This window comes from Perna viridis, chromosome 6 (assembly GCF_037379345.1).
Source record: "Perna viridis isolate PV_CMFRI_1.1 ecotype Kerala chromosome 6, ASM3737934v1, whole genome shotgun sequence".
NCBI classification, from domain to species: domain Eukaryota; kingdom Metazoa; phylum Mollusca; class Bivalvia; order Mytilida; family Mytilidae; genus Perna; species Perna viridis.
This window is the reverse complement of record NC_142450.1, coordinates 245,963-259,354: the sequence shown is the minus strand read 5'-3', so window position 1 is coordinate 259,354 and position 13,392 is coordinate 245,963. Positions and strand designations below refer to the sequence as shown.

General features: G+C 32.9%; 1 protein-coding gene and 1 long non-coding RNA gene across 5 annotated transcripts in view; one reads left to right on the top strand and one right to left on the bottom strand.

Annotated features, from left to right (window-relative positions):
- LOC148613135 (dystrophin-like) overlaps positions 1 to 9,738 on the bottom strand; it is a 236,455-nt gene extending 226,717 nt beyond the window's left edge. For 2 of the 4 annotated variants that reach the window (XM_088586302.1, XM_088586301.1), the window contains exon 1: positions 9,536 to 9,729. The gene's annotated coding sequence lies outside the window, so the exon portion shown is untranslated. Of the gene's footprint in view, positions 1 to 9,535 lie in introns of all 4 variants that reach the window. The other 2 variants (XM_088586300.1, XM_088586311.1) reach the window with 2 other exon arrangements.
- Positions 1 to 13,392, top strand: part of LOC148613134 (uncharacterized) — a 29,806-nt gene that overhangs the window by 10,989 nt on the left and 5,425 nt on the right. The window lies entirely within an intron of this gene.

Below are 13,392 nucleotides of genomic sequence, written 5' to 3'. Positions count from 1 at the left end.
TATAAAACACAAAGATAATTTCAATACATTGACCATCGAATACTCCACCACAATTAGCACTCTAAAACTCCACAACAAATAGCACCCTCAACTCCACAACAATAAGAACTCTAGACTCCACTGAAATGAGATTCCTAGATTTTACCACAAGGACTCTAAACTCTACCACAGGTAGCATTACAAACTTCAAAATAATGAGTATCCCAAATTAGAACACAGTGAGCATTACAGACTCTACATCAATGCACAACATAGACTCCACAACAATGAGGATCATAGACTTCACAACAATGAGCATCCTAGACTCCACAAAAATGAGCATTATAGACTCCACAACAATAAAAGAACAGCGTTCCAATGGCCCCATATGTCCCCTGTGAAAAAAAAAGTGCAGAAAACTTAAATTCACTGAAAAAGTCCAAGGGCCATACCTTCCATAATTCAACCGTAACCAAAGTCAAACTTAATCTGTAACTCTTCATAATAAGGCCACATATCAAAAACAAACTTATTTGGAAAAAGCATTACAAAAAAAGTGCGGAAAACGCGGACAGACAGCAGACGGATGGACGGACACCTGGCATTTCTATGTCCCCTTACAACATGTCGTGGGGGACAATAAGCATTCTAGACTCCACCACAATTAGGCGGTACAAAAAATCTGAGGAAATGGACTTAAAGGTTAAATATCTCCTACCTTTCAGAAACACTCACCATATTGCTACAGTTACATTCTGTTCAGAAAACAATGCTTTAAGTCAGTTATATGTTAGCAAGTGCAAATGTACACAAAGATTCCTTCAATCTTTAAAATCTTACATACAAGTTTGATGATGTTCAACCTTAACTCGGCTCCATCATCATTGACAAAACAAAAATATATAGATCCCAAAGGTTACCTCTTTAATCAGTAGCTAACAGTTCCTGTACATTAGCTCAGGTTGTTTATAACTTTATATTTATATGTTATACATATCCATTCTACATTTTCAGCTTAAAATCCAAGTTTAAAAACTTGACAGCCAGAACTAATAAGACATGTAAACTTTTGAGCCTTATTACACAAACATGCTTCTTAAACTGCTGATCAGGGATTAAAAATTTCAATGAATAGTGGTTTTGATTAAATCTTACACTTGCCATAATGCACATGAAGTGTACAGTGTTGAAAATAATTCACTTTAGAGACGATTATCTCTTGGGTATATGAACAGTTGGTTGTAAGTGATGCACTACTTCAAAGGCTACTTACTGCACTGATTGATTGATATGGATTTAAAAGCATACTTCATGGAGATGAGATTTTCTTAATGGTTAGATTTGGTGGAAAACATTAAAGAATCATTTATTCATGATTTCTGGTTGAGGAAGTTTTTCATGGTCAAAGTAAACATTGCATTTTATATTCTAATGAAAAGAATTGTTTTCATGGCAAGATAAAATGATAAATTATCAAGTATTTCAAATGGCTAGCATGTATTTTTTTTATTTTGTGTCTTTATTCCTTGGACAATTATAGTCATAAATACGCACTAAAAGTTTACATGGATGATAAACTTTAGATAAAACAGAGCATCTGGAAAATCTAGAAGTAACATATAATTGAGGGCAAAAGTAGGAATTAAATTAATGTTTAAAATTACTGATTACAAAATTGCTGTACAAACTGAAAAAAGGTGAACACCAAGTTACTGCTTTATACCAAATGCCATATCATACCAAATATGTTCTGAACACTTTTTACCTCTTCTCCCTCTAATTTTTATTTTTGCATTTCAGAGATATCCAATAAAAGAATAAGAAGTATTTCTGTAATACTTTGACTCATGTTTTATGAGATTTTTTTTTATGTTACATTGTATATGGTTCATGCAGAAAAAAATACCAAAAAATGCCAAAAAATTAATATGACAAAATCAGTATAATCAAAACCAGTCAGACTATAAAACTAATAAATAACAAGTAGCTACTAATGAACTTTGACCTTCAGACAAAAAATAAGTACCTCTAAGTAACTCAGAGTGAAATACTTTTGTATAACTAAGACTTTAAAATGTTAGAGCACTTGGTAAAACGTGGATAAAATGTTAGAGCACATGGTAGGACAAAATGTTCAAACACTTGGTAAAATGCAGATAAAATATAAGAGCACATGGGAAAACAGGGATAAAATGTTTGAGCACTTGGTAAAATGTGGATAAAATGTTAGAGCACTTGGTAAAACAGGGATAAAATGTTACAGCACTTGGTAGGACAAAATGTTCAAGCACTTGGTAAAATGCAGATAAAATGTTAGAGCACTTGGTAAAACAGGGATAAAATGTTACAGCACTTGGTAGGACAAAATGTTCAAGCACTTGGTAAAATGCAGATAAAATGTTAGAGCACATGGTAGAACATGGATAAAATGTTACAGCACTTGGTAAAACATAGATAAAATGTTAGAGCACATGGTAAAACGTGGATAAAATGTTACAGCACTTGGTAAAACATGGATAAAATGTTAGAGCACATGGTAGGACAAAATGTTGGAGCACCTGGTAAAACATGGATAAAATGTTACAGCACTTGGTAAAACATGGATAAAATGTTACAGCACTTGGTAAAACATAGATAAAATGTTAGAGCACATGGTAAAACGTGGATAAAATGTTACAGCACTTGGTAAAACATGGATAAAATGTTAGAGCACATGGTAGGACAAAATGTTGGAGCACCTGGTAAAACATGGATAAAATGTTACAGCACTTGGTAAAACATGGATAAAATGTTAGAGCACATGGTAAAATGTGGAGAAAATGTTACAGCACTTGGTAAAACACAGATAAAATGTTAGAGCACATGGTAAAATGTGGATAAAATGTTAGAGCACCTGGTAAAACGTGGATAAAATGTTACAGCACTTGGTAAAACATGGATAAAATGTTAGAGCACATGGTAAAATGTGGATAAAATGTTAGAGCACCTGGTAAAACGTGGATAAAATGTTAGAGCACTTGGTAAAACATGGATAAAATGTTACAGCACTTGGTAAAACACAGATAAAATGTTAGAGCACATGGTAAAATGTGGATAAAATGTTAGAGCACCTGGTAAAACGTGGATAAAATGTTAGAGCACTTGGTAAAACATGGATAAAATGTTACAGCACTTGGTAAAACATGGATAAAATGTTAGAGCACATGTCAGGACAAAATGTTAGAGCACTTGGTAAAACATGGATAAAATGTTAGAGCACTTGGTAAAACATGGATAAAATGTTACAGCACTTGGTAAAACACAGATAAAATGTTACAGCACTTGGTAAAACATGGATAAAATGTTAGAGCACATGGTAGGACAAAATGTTAGAGCACTTGGTTAAACGTGGATAAAATGTTAGAGCACATGTCAGGACAAAATGTTAGAGCACTTGGTAAAACATGGATAAAATGTTAGAGCACTTGGTAAAACATGGATAAAATGTTAGAGCACTTGGTAAAACATGGATAAAATGTTAGAGCACATGGTAGGACAAAATGTTAGAGCACTTGGTAAAACGTGGATAAAATGTTAGAGCACATGTCAGGACAAAATGTTAGAGCACTTGGTAAAACGTGGATAAAATGTTGGAGCACTTGGTAAAACATGGATAAAATGTTACAGCACTTGGTAAAACACAGATAAAATGTTAGAGCACTTGGTAAAATGCAGATAAAATGTTCGAGCACTTGGTAAAACATGGATAAAATGTTACAGCACTTGGTAAAACACAGATAAAATGTTAGAGCACATGGTAAAATGTGGAGAAAATGTTAGAGCACCTGGTAAAATGTGGATAAAATGTTAGAGCACTTGGTAAAATATGGATAAAATGTTACAGCACTTGGTAAAACATGGATAAAATGTTAGAGCACATGGAAGGACAAAATGTTACAGCACTTGGTAAAACGTGGATAAAATGTTAGAGCACATGTCAGGACAAAATGTTAGAACACTTGGTAAAACGTGGATAAAATGTTACAGCACTTGGTAAAACACAGATAAAATGTTAGAGTACATGGTAAAATGTGGAGAAAATGTTAGAGCTCCTGGTAAAACGTGGATAAAATGTTGGAGCACTTGGTAAAACATGGATAAAATGTTACAGCACATGGTAAAACGTGGATAAAATGTTAGAGCACTTGGTAAAACATGGATAAAATGTTACAGCACTTGGTAAAACATGGATAAAATGTTAGAGCACATGGTAGGACAAAATGTTGGAGCACCTGGTAAAACATGGATAAAATGTTACAGCACTTGGTAAAACACAGATAAAATGTTAGAGCACATGGAAAATGTGGATAAAATGTTAGAGCACCTGGTAAAACGTGGATAAAATGTTACAGCACTTGGTAAAACATGGATAAAATGTTACAGCACTTGGTAAAACATGGATAAAATGTTAGAGCACATGGTAAAATGTGGATAAAATGTTAGAGCACTTGGTAAAATGCAGATAAAATGTTAGAGCACTTGGTAAAACATAGATAAAATATATATATACAGATTTTTTATACACAAAGTGAACTAAGTGCCTTTGTTTGTTGTTACAAAGGACAGCTTTTTATTTCCTCAGAGTTCAGATAATCCAGAAATGAAGTCCCAAATTAAGCATCAAAATTAAACTGTTTTTAGGGTAAAATGGCCATAACTTTTGTGTGAATAATCTAATCAAACTGAAATTAAGGATACTCAATAACCGTACAGGGCAGACAGGCAGATAGAAGTGTAGAGGTTATCACATAATACCACTTCCTGTGGTGGGGTATAGCAGTGAAAAATCAATGTGGACATACTTAATAAATATTACAATGAATGAGACTATATGTCTGGTCCAACAGAACCTAAAGTCAAACAATAGAACATACTCAACTGTTAAAGTCTGCAAAAATTGAAAACTTGACCCAGTTCATATTGACTAAAACTATGTTAATAACAAATTCTTAGTACAAGTTAAACACCACTCTATACTGTGGACATCAAGGTGTAAAATGTTCAAACCGATACCCACCATTATCTAAACATATCTAGATACTAATAACTTACCCAGGAGAGAAATGCTTTAATACTCGTTTATATCATTTCAATGTCAAAGACTGATATTTTATTTTGATATTTTTTTTTAATTGTTGTAAGAAGATTTCTTTGCTTTTTCAAAACAAAATGAAAAAGTTCTTTATGCATATAAACACTATATCAGACTTGTCAGACCTCTAATCCATGTATGAAGACTATATCAGACTTGTCAGACCTCTAATCCATGTATAAAGACTAGAGCCAGTTCTGTCTATGAATCATGTATATCAAATCTGGTCTGTCTAATTACCTACACACATGTAATAATAACATAAGACATTAAGGAGTCAAAGAGTAATGGCAGAGGGGTCATATGTCAAAGGTTTAAGTTCCAGAATGTAAAAATAAGTCATAATTCTTTACAATAACTTTCAATCACATCAAGCTTTAGACAACATAAATAGATATATGTATATATATACAATGTATTGTGATTACTTAAAACTTATAAAATCAAACAAGTAAATCGTAAGTCTGATGTTCATGAAGATTACATCCTAATCACACAGGTATTGCATTAGACAGGTAATCTCAATACAATTACTTAGTTTATACATGTTTTCCTGCGTACTGCATCGTCTAAATATACTGAAATATTGCTGCTCGGACATTAAACCCCAGCAAACAAAGAAACAAACTGTGTACTGCAAATCTTTTTTTTTTCACATACATACTTGAACATCAAATGATCTCCATCTCAATTTCAGTGATGAAAGTGGAAAAGTCTAAAATGGTAAGGGATACCATTGCTTCATAATTTTATAATACATGTATTAACTTTTGTAAGAAATGATTAGTGTAGTCAGCTATCCTTTATTCTCTAATTTCAAAGCTATGATTATAATATCAAAATATGAAACCTGGTTTCACATGGATGACACTGCACATTTCTTCTATTGTGATGTAAATAACATTGCATATTCAGTTTTACAAAGATGAGCTCTTAAACTAAGCTATTGACAAAGAAGCCCTTGGTAATGAAAGGTTTGTTGAATGTTCCCATCCCATCAAACACTTCAGGAAAATATGAGTGTAGAGTACTATAATAAAGCGTTACACAGGATGCCCATTCTTTTTAAAAAGAAATTAACTTTGTCCTATATATTTACCAACGGAAAATTATTACCCAGATACAAAGGCATGAACAAACACACTCAATGGCCGATTATAAACTACCTTCAGAATTTACGACAAACCATCATATCTGCATTCCATAAATGAACTTTAAAACATGTACAAATCTGTGATAACCTATTATCAGAAGAACATGCTAGTAGGATTTGTATACTAAGTAAAATTGAGGGATCATGGGCTATGTCAAATTATGAAATTGATCATAATAAATTGTGTTCATATTGTATGATGTTGATTATCTTAGAGATAATGGTATTACTGGACTTCAATGAAAAAGCTTGTAACCATTAACTGGAAGAAATTTAAGTAAAGTACTCCTCCATTTTTCTGTTTGTGAAATAAACAACCAAGATATAATTGCAAGAGATCTACAAAAAATATAAGAATACCAGAGACATCAGATGAAACAGAAGGATAAACAAAATACACACCAAGCAGCACAAAAAAGACTGTAGAACTTCACTTGTAAAGGTTATCATTATAATACATATGTTAAATGCCTGACAATGTTTAACAATAAACTATTCAGTTGACAAATGCTTAAAGAGGTACCAGTATGTCAACTCTCACCAGTATGTCGACTCTTACCAGCATTTCAACTCTCGTCAGTATGCCAACTCTCACCAGTATGTCGACTCTTACCAGTATGCCAACCCTCACCAGCATGTTGACTCTTACCGGTATGTCAACTTTCACCATTAAGATGACTCTTACCAGTATGCCAACTCTCACCAGTATGTCAACTCTTACCAATATGCCAACTCTCACCAGTATATCGACTCTCACCAGTATGTCGACTCTTACCAGTATGCCAACTCTCACCAGTATGTCGACTCTTACCAGTATGCCAACTCTCACCAGTATGATGACCCTTACCAGTATGCCAACTCTAACCAGTATGTTGACTCTCACCAGAATGATGACTCTTACCAGTATGGCAACTCTCACCAGTATGATGACTCTTACCAGTATGCCAACTCTCACCAGTATGTCGACTCTTACCAGTATGCCAATTCTCACCAGTATGATGACTCTTACCAGTATGTCAACTCTCACCAGTATGATGACTCTTACCAGTATGCCAACTCTCACCAGTATGTCGACTCTTCCAGTATTTCAACTCTCAGACTTCAACAGAGTAAAACCAAAACAGAAAATCAGAAAATTATCCCATCAATGTGTTAACAGAGAAATATTGGCTGTTTATCCCATTACTGTGTTTACAAGAGTTAACTACACAATGTATAAAACATTAATACTACCAGATTTAGGAACTATTCAATTGAAATATTTGAAGATAACGGATTAAAATAATGATTTTATTTTTATCTTAATACCAATAATTCTTACGATTATCACTTGATTCAAGCTAGGCATGTTTTGAAAAAGGGCCTTCTTTGAGGAACACATGAATTTTTTGTGATAAATGAAGATAGACAACATTATCTAATACTGTTGACAAGACTTACTTAGTTCATCATCATTATAAAGAAAAACTACTAATACCTTTCATAAACTTGAAATTGGATGATGTTGTGGCATTCTTTTTTTTAGCTGAGATGTTTTTATTTTTTAACAAAACCAAGCAACTTAGAAACATTTTGTCTTGTTATCCTAAAACTTTAAGCATAACTTATAAACAAGGGTTGATGGCTAGAATGTTATGGGGTTTTAACAACAACTTTTTATAGGAAAAACACATTAAGATGTATCACATTTATCTTAAAATTCCAACCAACATAATTTTTGTAGGCAATTTCACATTTGTATACGTAATCTTCACCCAAGTGAAGTCTATTTCAAATTTGTATTCAATGTTTATGGCAAACTTTGTTCCACTGTACATGGTTGATCAAAGTTCTGTCAGTTTAAGGTGAGCCAAACAGGTGATGTCAGAAAAACAATGTATTACAATCCCATGAAAATTATAATGATAACAAAAAAATAGACATGAAACAAATAGGCTAAATTCAGCCTTCAATATAAAAAATAAATCAAAATTAGGGATGTCAACTTTGGTCAGATTGGTGACAGTCGGCTCTCGCCAGATGAGTGATGTCAACTCAAGTCAGATTGGTAACTGTCAGCTCTCGCTAGATGAGTGACATCAAATCGAGTCAGATTGGTGAGTCAGCTCTAGCCAGATGAGTGACTGTCAGCTCAAGTTAGATTGGTGACTGTCAGCTCTAGTCAGATAGGTGACTGTCAGCTCTAACCAGATTGGTGACTGTCAGCTCAAGTCAGATTGGTGACTGTCAGCTCTAGTCAGATAGGTGACTGTCAGCTCTAACCAGATTGGTGACTGTCAGCTCAAGTCAGATTGGTGACTGTCAGCTCTCGCCAGATTGGTGACTGTCAGCTCTAGCCAGATGAGTGACTGTCAGCTCTAGTCAGATAGGTGACTGTCAGCTCTAACCAGATTGGTGACTGTCAGCTCTAGCCAGTTTGATGACAGTCAGCTCTAACCAGATTGGTGACTGTCAGCTCTAGCCAGTTTGATGACAGTCAGCTCTAGTCTGATTGGTGAAAGTCAGCTCTAGTCTGAATTGTTAAAGTCAGCTCTAGCCAGTTTGCCAGTTTGCTGACAGTCAGCTCTTGTCTGATTGGTGAATGTCTGCTCTAACTAGACAGGTGACTGTCAGCTTTAGCCAGTAAAGAGAGTGGTCCTCTGTATATCTGACTTAAATGAACTTAGACCTACAGATTGGAGATCTTCCATGTGGAAGAGCCATTCTAACTTACGATTGTGATTATCTGTCTGTCTGTCTTCAACTACCTTAGACCTACAGACTGAAGTTTAATCTCAGTTAAAATTTCTTTAAAGTGATAATTTCACTAAGAATACGAATGCTAATCAATTATGCATTACTTAATGAAGCATTAACTAATAGTACAAGTAGTAGATTGATATTTACATATACAATTAACATTTACTGCAAGAAGAATCATCAAGTGTTTTAAAATTGGACCTGAAAAGGTTTACTTAACAATAAAACTGATTAAAGTCATGCATTAACAGTGCACCAGTAAGAAAGATCCCAAAATAAACACCTTCAGATTAGATATCACTTGTAATCCATGTCAACCTTTACAAATTTTATTCCATACCCTATTTTACAAATTTTCTACTTCTCAATCTACCTAAATATTCCCTGATCCTAATAAAATATTCAACACAAGATACAACACTTGGTTTTCACATTAATTTTACTTTCTTAACTAATAAAGTTCATTTTCATCTGTAGAAGAATGAAAAGTGCCTCGTAAATTTAATTCAATTAGGATTCATTGCATTTCTTACCTGAAGAGTGATAGCTATCTCTCGCTAACTATGGATGATTGATAAAACAAAGATATCAAATTTTCACTTCAAACAGTTAATCCAAAGTCACCAAATTATCCAATTAAAGTGAAATAAAACACAATGGTCGTTGATTTCACTAATTGAGTAAGATTTCAACAGGTGCTTGTAACCCATTCATAAATCCTGGTTTACCTGTAGAGGAAAACACAGTATTATAGACTCACAAGTTAAAGAAGCTATTATTTACAAATAGCCTGAGGTATATAAATCTACAGTGAAATCAGCATACAGGTATACTATGGTGTATAAATACCTAATGATTTTCCAGGTCGCTGTGAAATAAACAATGAAAGATTGCCAAAAGCACTCTACTTCAAGGTTCATCATTTTGTGTATATATATAATTAACTACTAGAAAAATGGTAATATAGCTGAACACATTGGTCTGGCTACTTTCTTTTTTTACTTTCCTTTAAATAACCTGAAATGTCCATTGTGATCAAGTATCACTTCATTCCTTTCCTATAAAAAGTGCTATTTATGATGATTTAAAGTTTAAATTTTTACTGAAATACCTAAGTAATAAATTCCAGTCATAATAGAACAAATTGGAACTATTTTAGAAGTTGTTGTTATGGGAACCATTTTGTGTTTTGTTTCATTTAATTTTTGTAAATAATGGAATATGCCATGCCTGCAATAAAAACGTATTCTAATCTAAACCTAAAAATTCAAGCATTTTTGAATGCTTTTCAATCAAAAATTTTATACCTAAATATTACATCACAAACCAACGTCTGCAACTGTTCTCCAACTTCAATGGTTGACGTCTGCCAAACTTCTGATTCTTCTGGCAGTACACACTAAAAATAAACAGTCATGTTATTAATTCAAGATGCAGAAGAAATTTACACTGGAAATTTATTATTTTGAAAACAGAAACAATAGTGGAAGTAAGCTAATTAGTAGATTATCAATCATAATGCAATAACTCCAGTGACTTTATCTACCAACCACTAAAATATTTTTAAAAAGACTGTAAAAGATTATTTTCAATATGAACAAAAAATTGCAAAAGATACGAAGTAAAATTAAATCAACAAGATGCTTCAAATTATTATAAGAAAAGTCACATGCTGGTATCATTTGCATTCAGACATGCATCTATTCTTTAAATACATTTGGAATCCCTCCTGATGTCAACGAGACTAGCAGATAGAGACTCTTACAGAAAATGTTATTTATATACTGAGTTCCCCTTTTTTCCTTTGAAAAAGTTGAATAAAAAAAAACAACATTAAAATATTTCAAAGAGATTTTAGTTTGTTGTTGACAGACAGACAACTGTATACCATAAAACATGAGTAAAGAGAAGGGTGTATAAAAACAGAACTTTCACAAACCATATGTAAAACAACAATAAATGGTTGTACTGTATATAAAAAGCACCAACCTGAAATATGATAATTAATGCAAGGGTATATCTACCATGAAATCTCTTTCAAGTAGTATAGCCTTAAAAAGAACTTTTAAAAGGTCATGACCTTAGTGTGAAGTAACAAAGTTTAAATCTTAGCTTTTTATGTATATAAACAATACTAGCAGTTGATTAACTAGGGAAAAGCAATCATACTAGAGAAAAAAAATGATGTATGAAAGGTTATATTTTTTTTCTAATTTTTGTCATTCTGTATTTTGAGAAAGTCTTCCTCTTATTAATATATCAGAAGATACTATTAAACAGATCTGAACATGTTTCAATTTCTATGAAGTAAGATAATATGTACAGCCTGTAATGTGTGGCAGGTCTGTAGCCAAAATCCTGAGGGATGGGTGTCAATGTGACAGCTTTTCGAGATTTTTTTGTGGCTTCCAAGTGTTTATGTAATCCCACCCTATGACCAAGCTTAAAACAATACCAAGAATCTCAATAACAGACACCAAACTACAATTAAGTAACAGCAGATACTTTAATTGCACCAAAAATGCAGTAAACATAAAATTAATCTTGCTCAACAACTTAATAAGTAAATTACTTCACCACCATCAATACTAAAATATAAACTATCTTTCATGTTAAATATCAAACTCATTCAATGTGGTAGACATTGTGGGTTATCGTTGATTTCTCGACCAATTTTATCAGGGCATCAAACTTGTCATTGTAATGACATAATCTAGTACCATCCAATTCATGTTAAATTGGCCTGAAAAATAACATTTGTGAACAATTTTGAATAAAAACATCAGAAATCTTATCACCTAGTTAAATCAACATGAAACCTGATATGACACAAGGAATGTCCTCACAGGCCAAGCAAAATAAAATAAATGTACTTGATAAATCATTCCTCTCAGGCCAAGCGAAATAAAATAAATGTTGTACTTGATAACTTATTTTGATGAAGGTACATGCAGATGTTTGATTTATGAAGTGTCAATCCATAATATACAGAGAAATATAAAACAATGCATCAACTTGGAATTACAAGGTTGGCAGGGAATTTTGCAATCTGTAGAGGCTGCTTTCTCAGAGAGAAATTTACAGATAAGATCTTTTACATGCATGAAACATAGTGCTCTCCTCTGTGCTCTGATATCACATTAAAGCCTAAATTGAGGGCTACCCCCATCAAACCATCTGGGGTAACACACATTAAATGCTCTGTTGGCTGAAGTCGTGGGACCACTCACCACATTCCTAAGTATTCAGAGTCCCCTTCTACAACAAGATGTGCTCTGCTTTTGCTTATTCATAACAACTTCATTCCACAAGGATTCCTTGTAGATATAGACCCAATCAAAGCTGGGTCTTAAAAAACTGTACATTGGAACATGCCTGAGGAAATAAAATTTAAGCTTTAATAAAATTATATGAGACAGTGAGATCTGTCTATATAGAAATAAACCATGGAAAAAAATAATCTGGGCACACCAAATATATAATTAATGGAGAAGAAACAAGTCTTAAACAACTATAAAACAAAAACCAAACAGCACATACTTTAATTTTTTTATAGTAAAAGTAGGTCAATTGAAATGGACAGAGACAAGAAATTTAAGATGGTGAAATAATGCACAAAAAGATTTTTAAATTTTCCTCATATTACAAAAAACAGCTGAAGTTTCAGCTTGAGCTCCAACTACGGATCATAAAATTTAAATCAATTTTTACACCAAGTTAATTGTCTGTATATTCTAGGTGTCAGAATTCATGCATTTTACACTTCATGCCACTTTCAAGGTTTAAACAACATATAGCAAGCTGTACTGAAACATGGCTGAGGCCAAAAAAAACCAATTTTTTAGTTAAAACTAAGAAAACCATTGATGAATTATATAGCCATTGTAGATAAAAATTCCCAGTTTCAGAGATTTCTGACACCTTGCAGGCACTATTGCCAAAAAAATTCTTCTCCTTGAAGAAATAAAAAGGATGCAGTTTGATACTACATTAATATCATAGACATCTATGAACTTTTACAGGAGTTATAGATATATAGTTGAATTCTCTGAAAGGCTTCTTTTGTCAAACCCTAAAAATATGTGTCTGTGGACCTAAACTTGGTTCTTACAGTCTCAAGTCAAGTTTTTATTCTTAAATAAAAAGTTTTAAAGTAATATGCTAAAGAGCAACCAAGTTTAAAACAATCAAGTTTTAAGAGTAAATGAAACAAAATTGATATGTTTGTTCAAATTATTTACATGTACCTGATTTCTAACAAATGAGAGATAACTCTAATTTGCCATAGATAAGACAGACGAAAACCTTCAAGAATAAGATGCTATAAAGAAATATTTTGTATTAAAAGTTAAGTTAACATTAAGTGCATTTTTCCTTTGAAAAACAAACC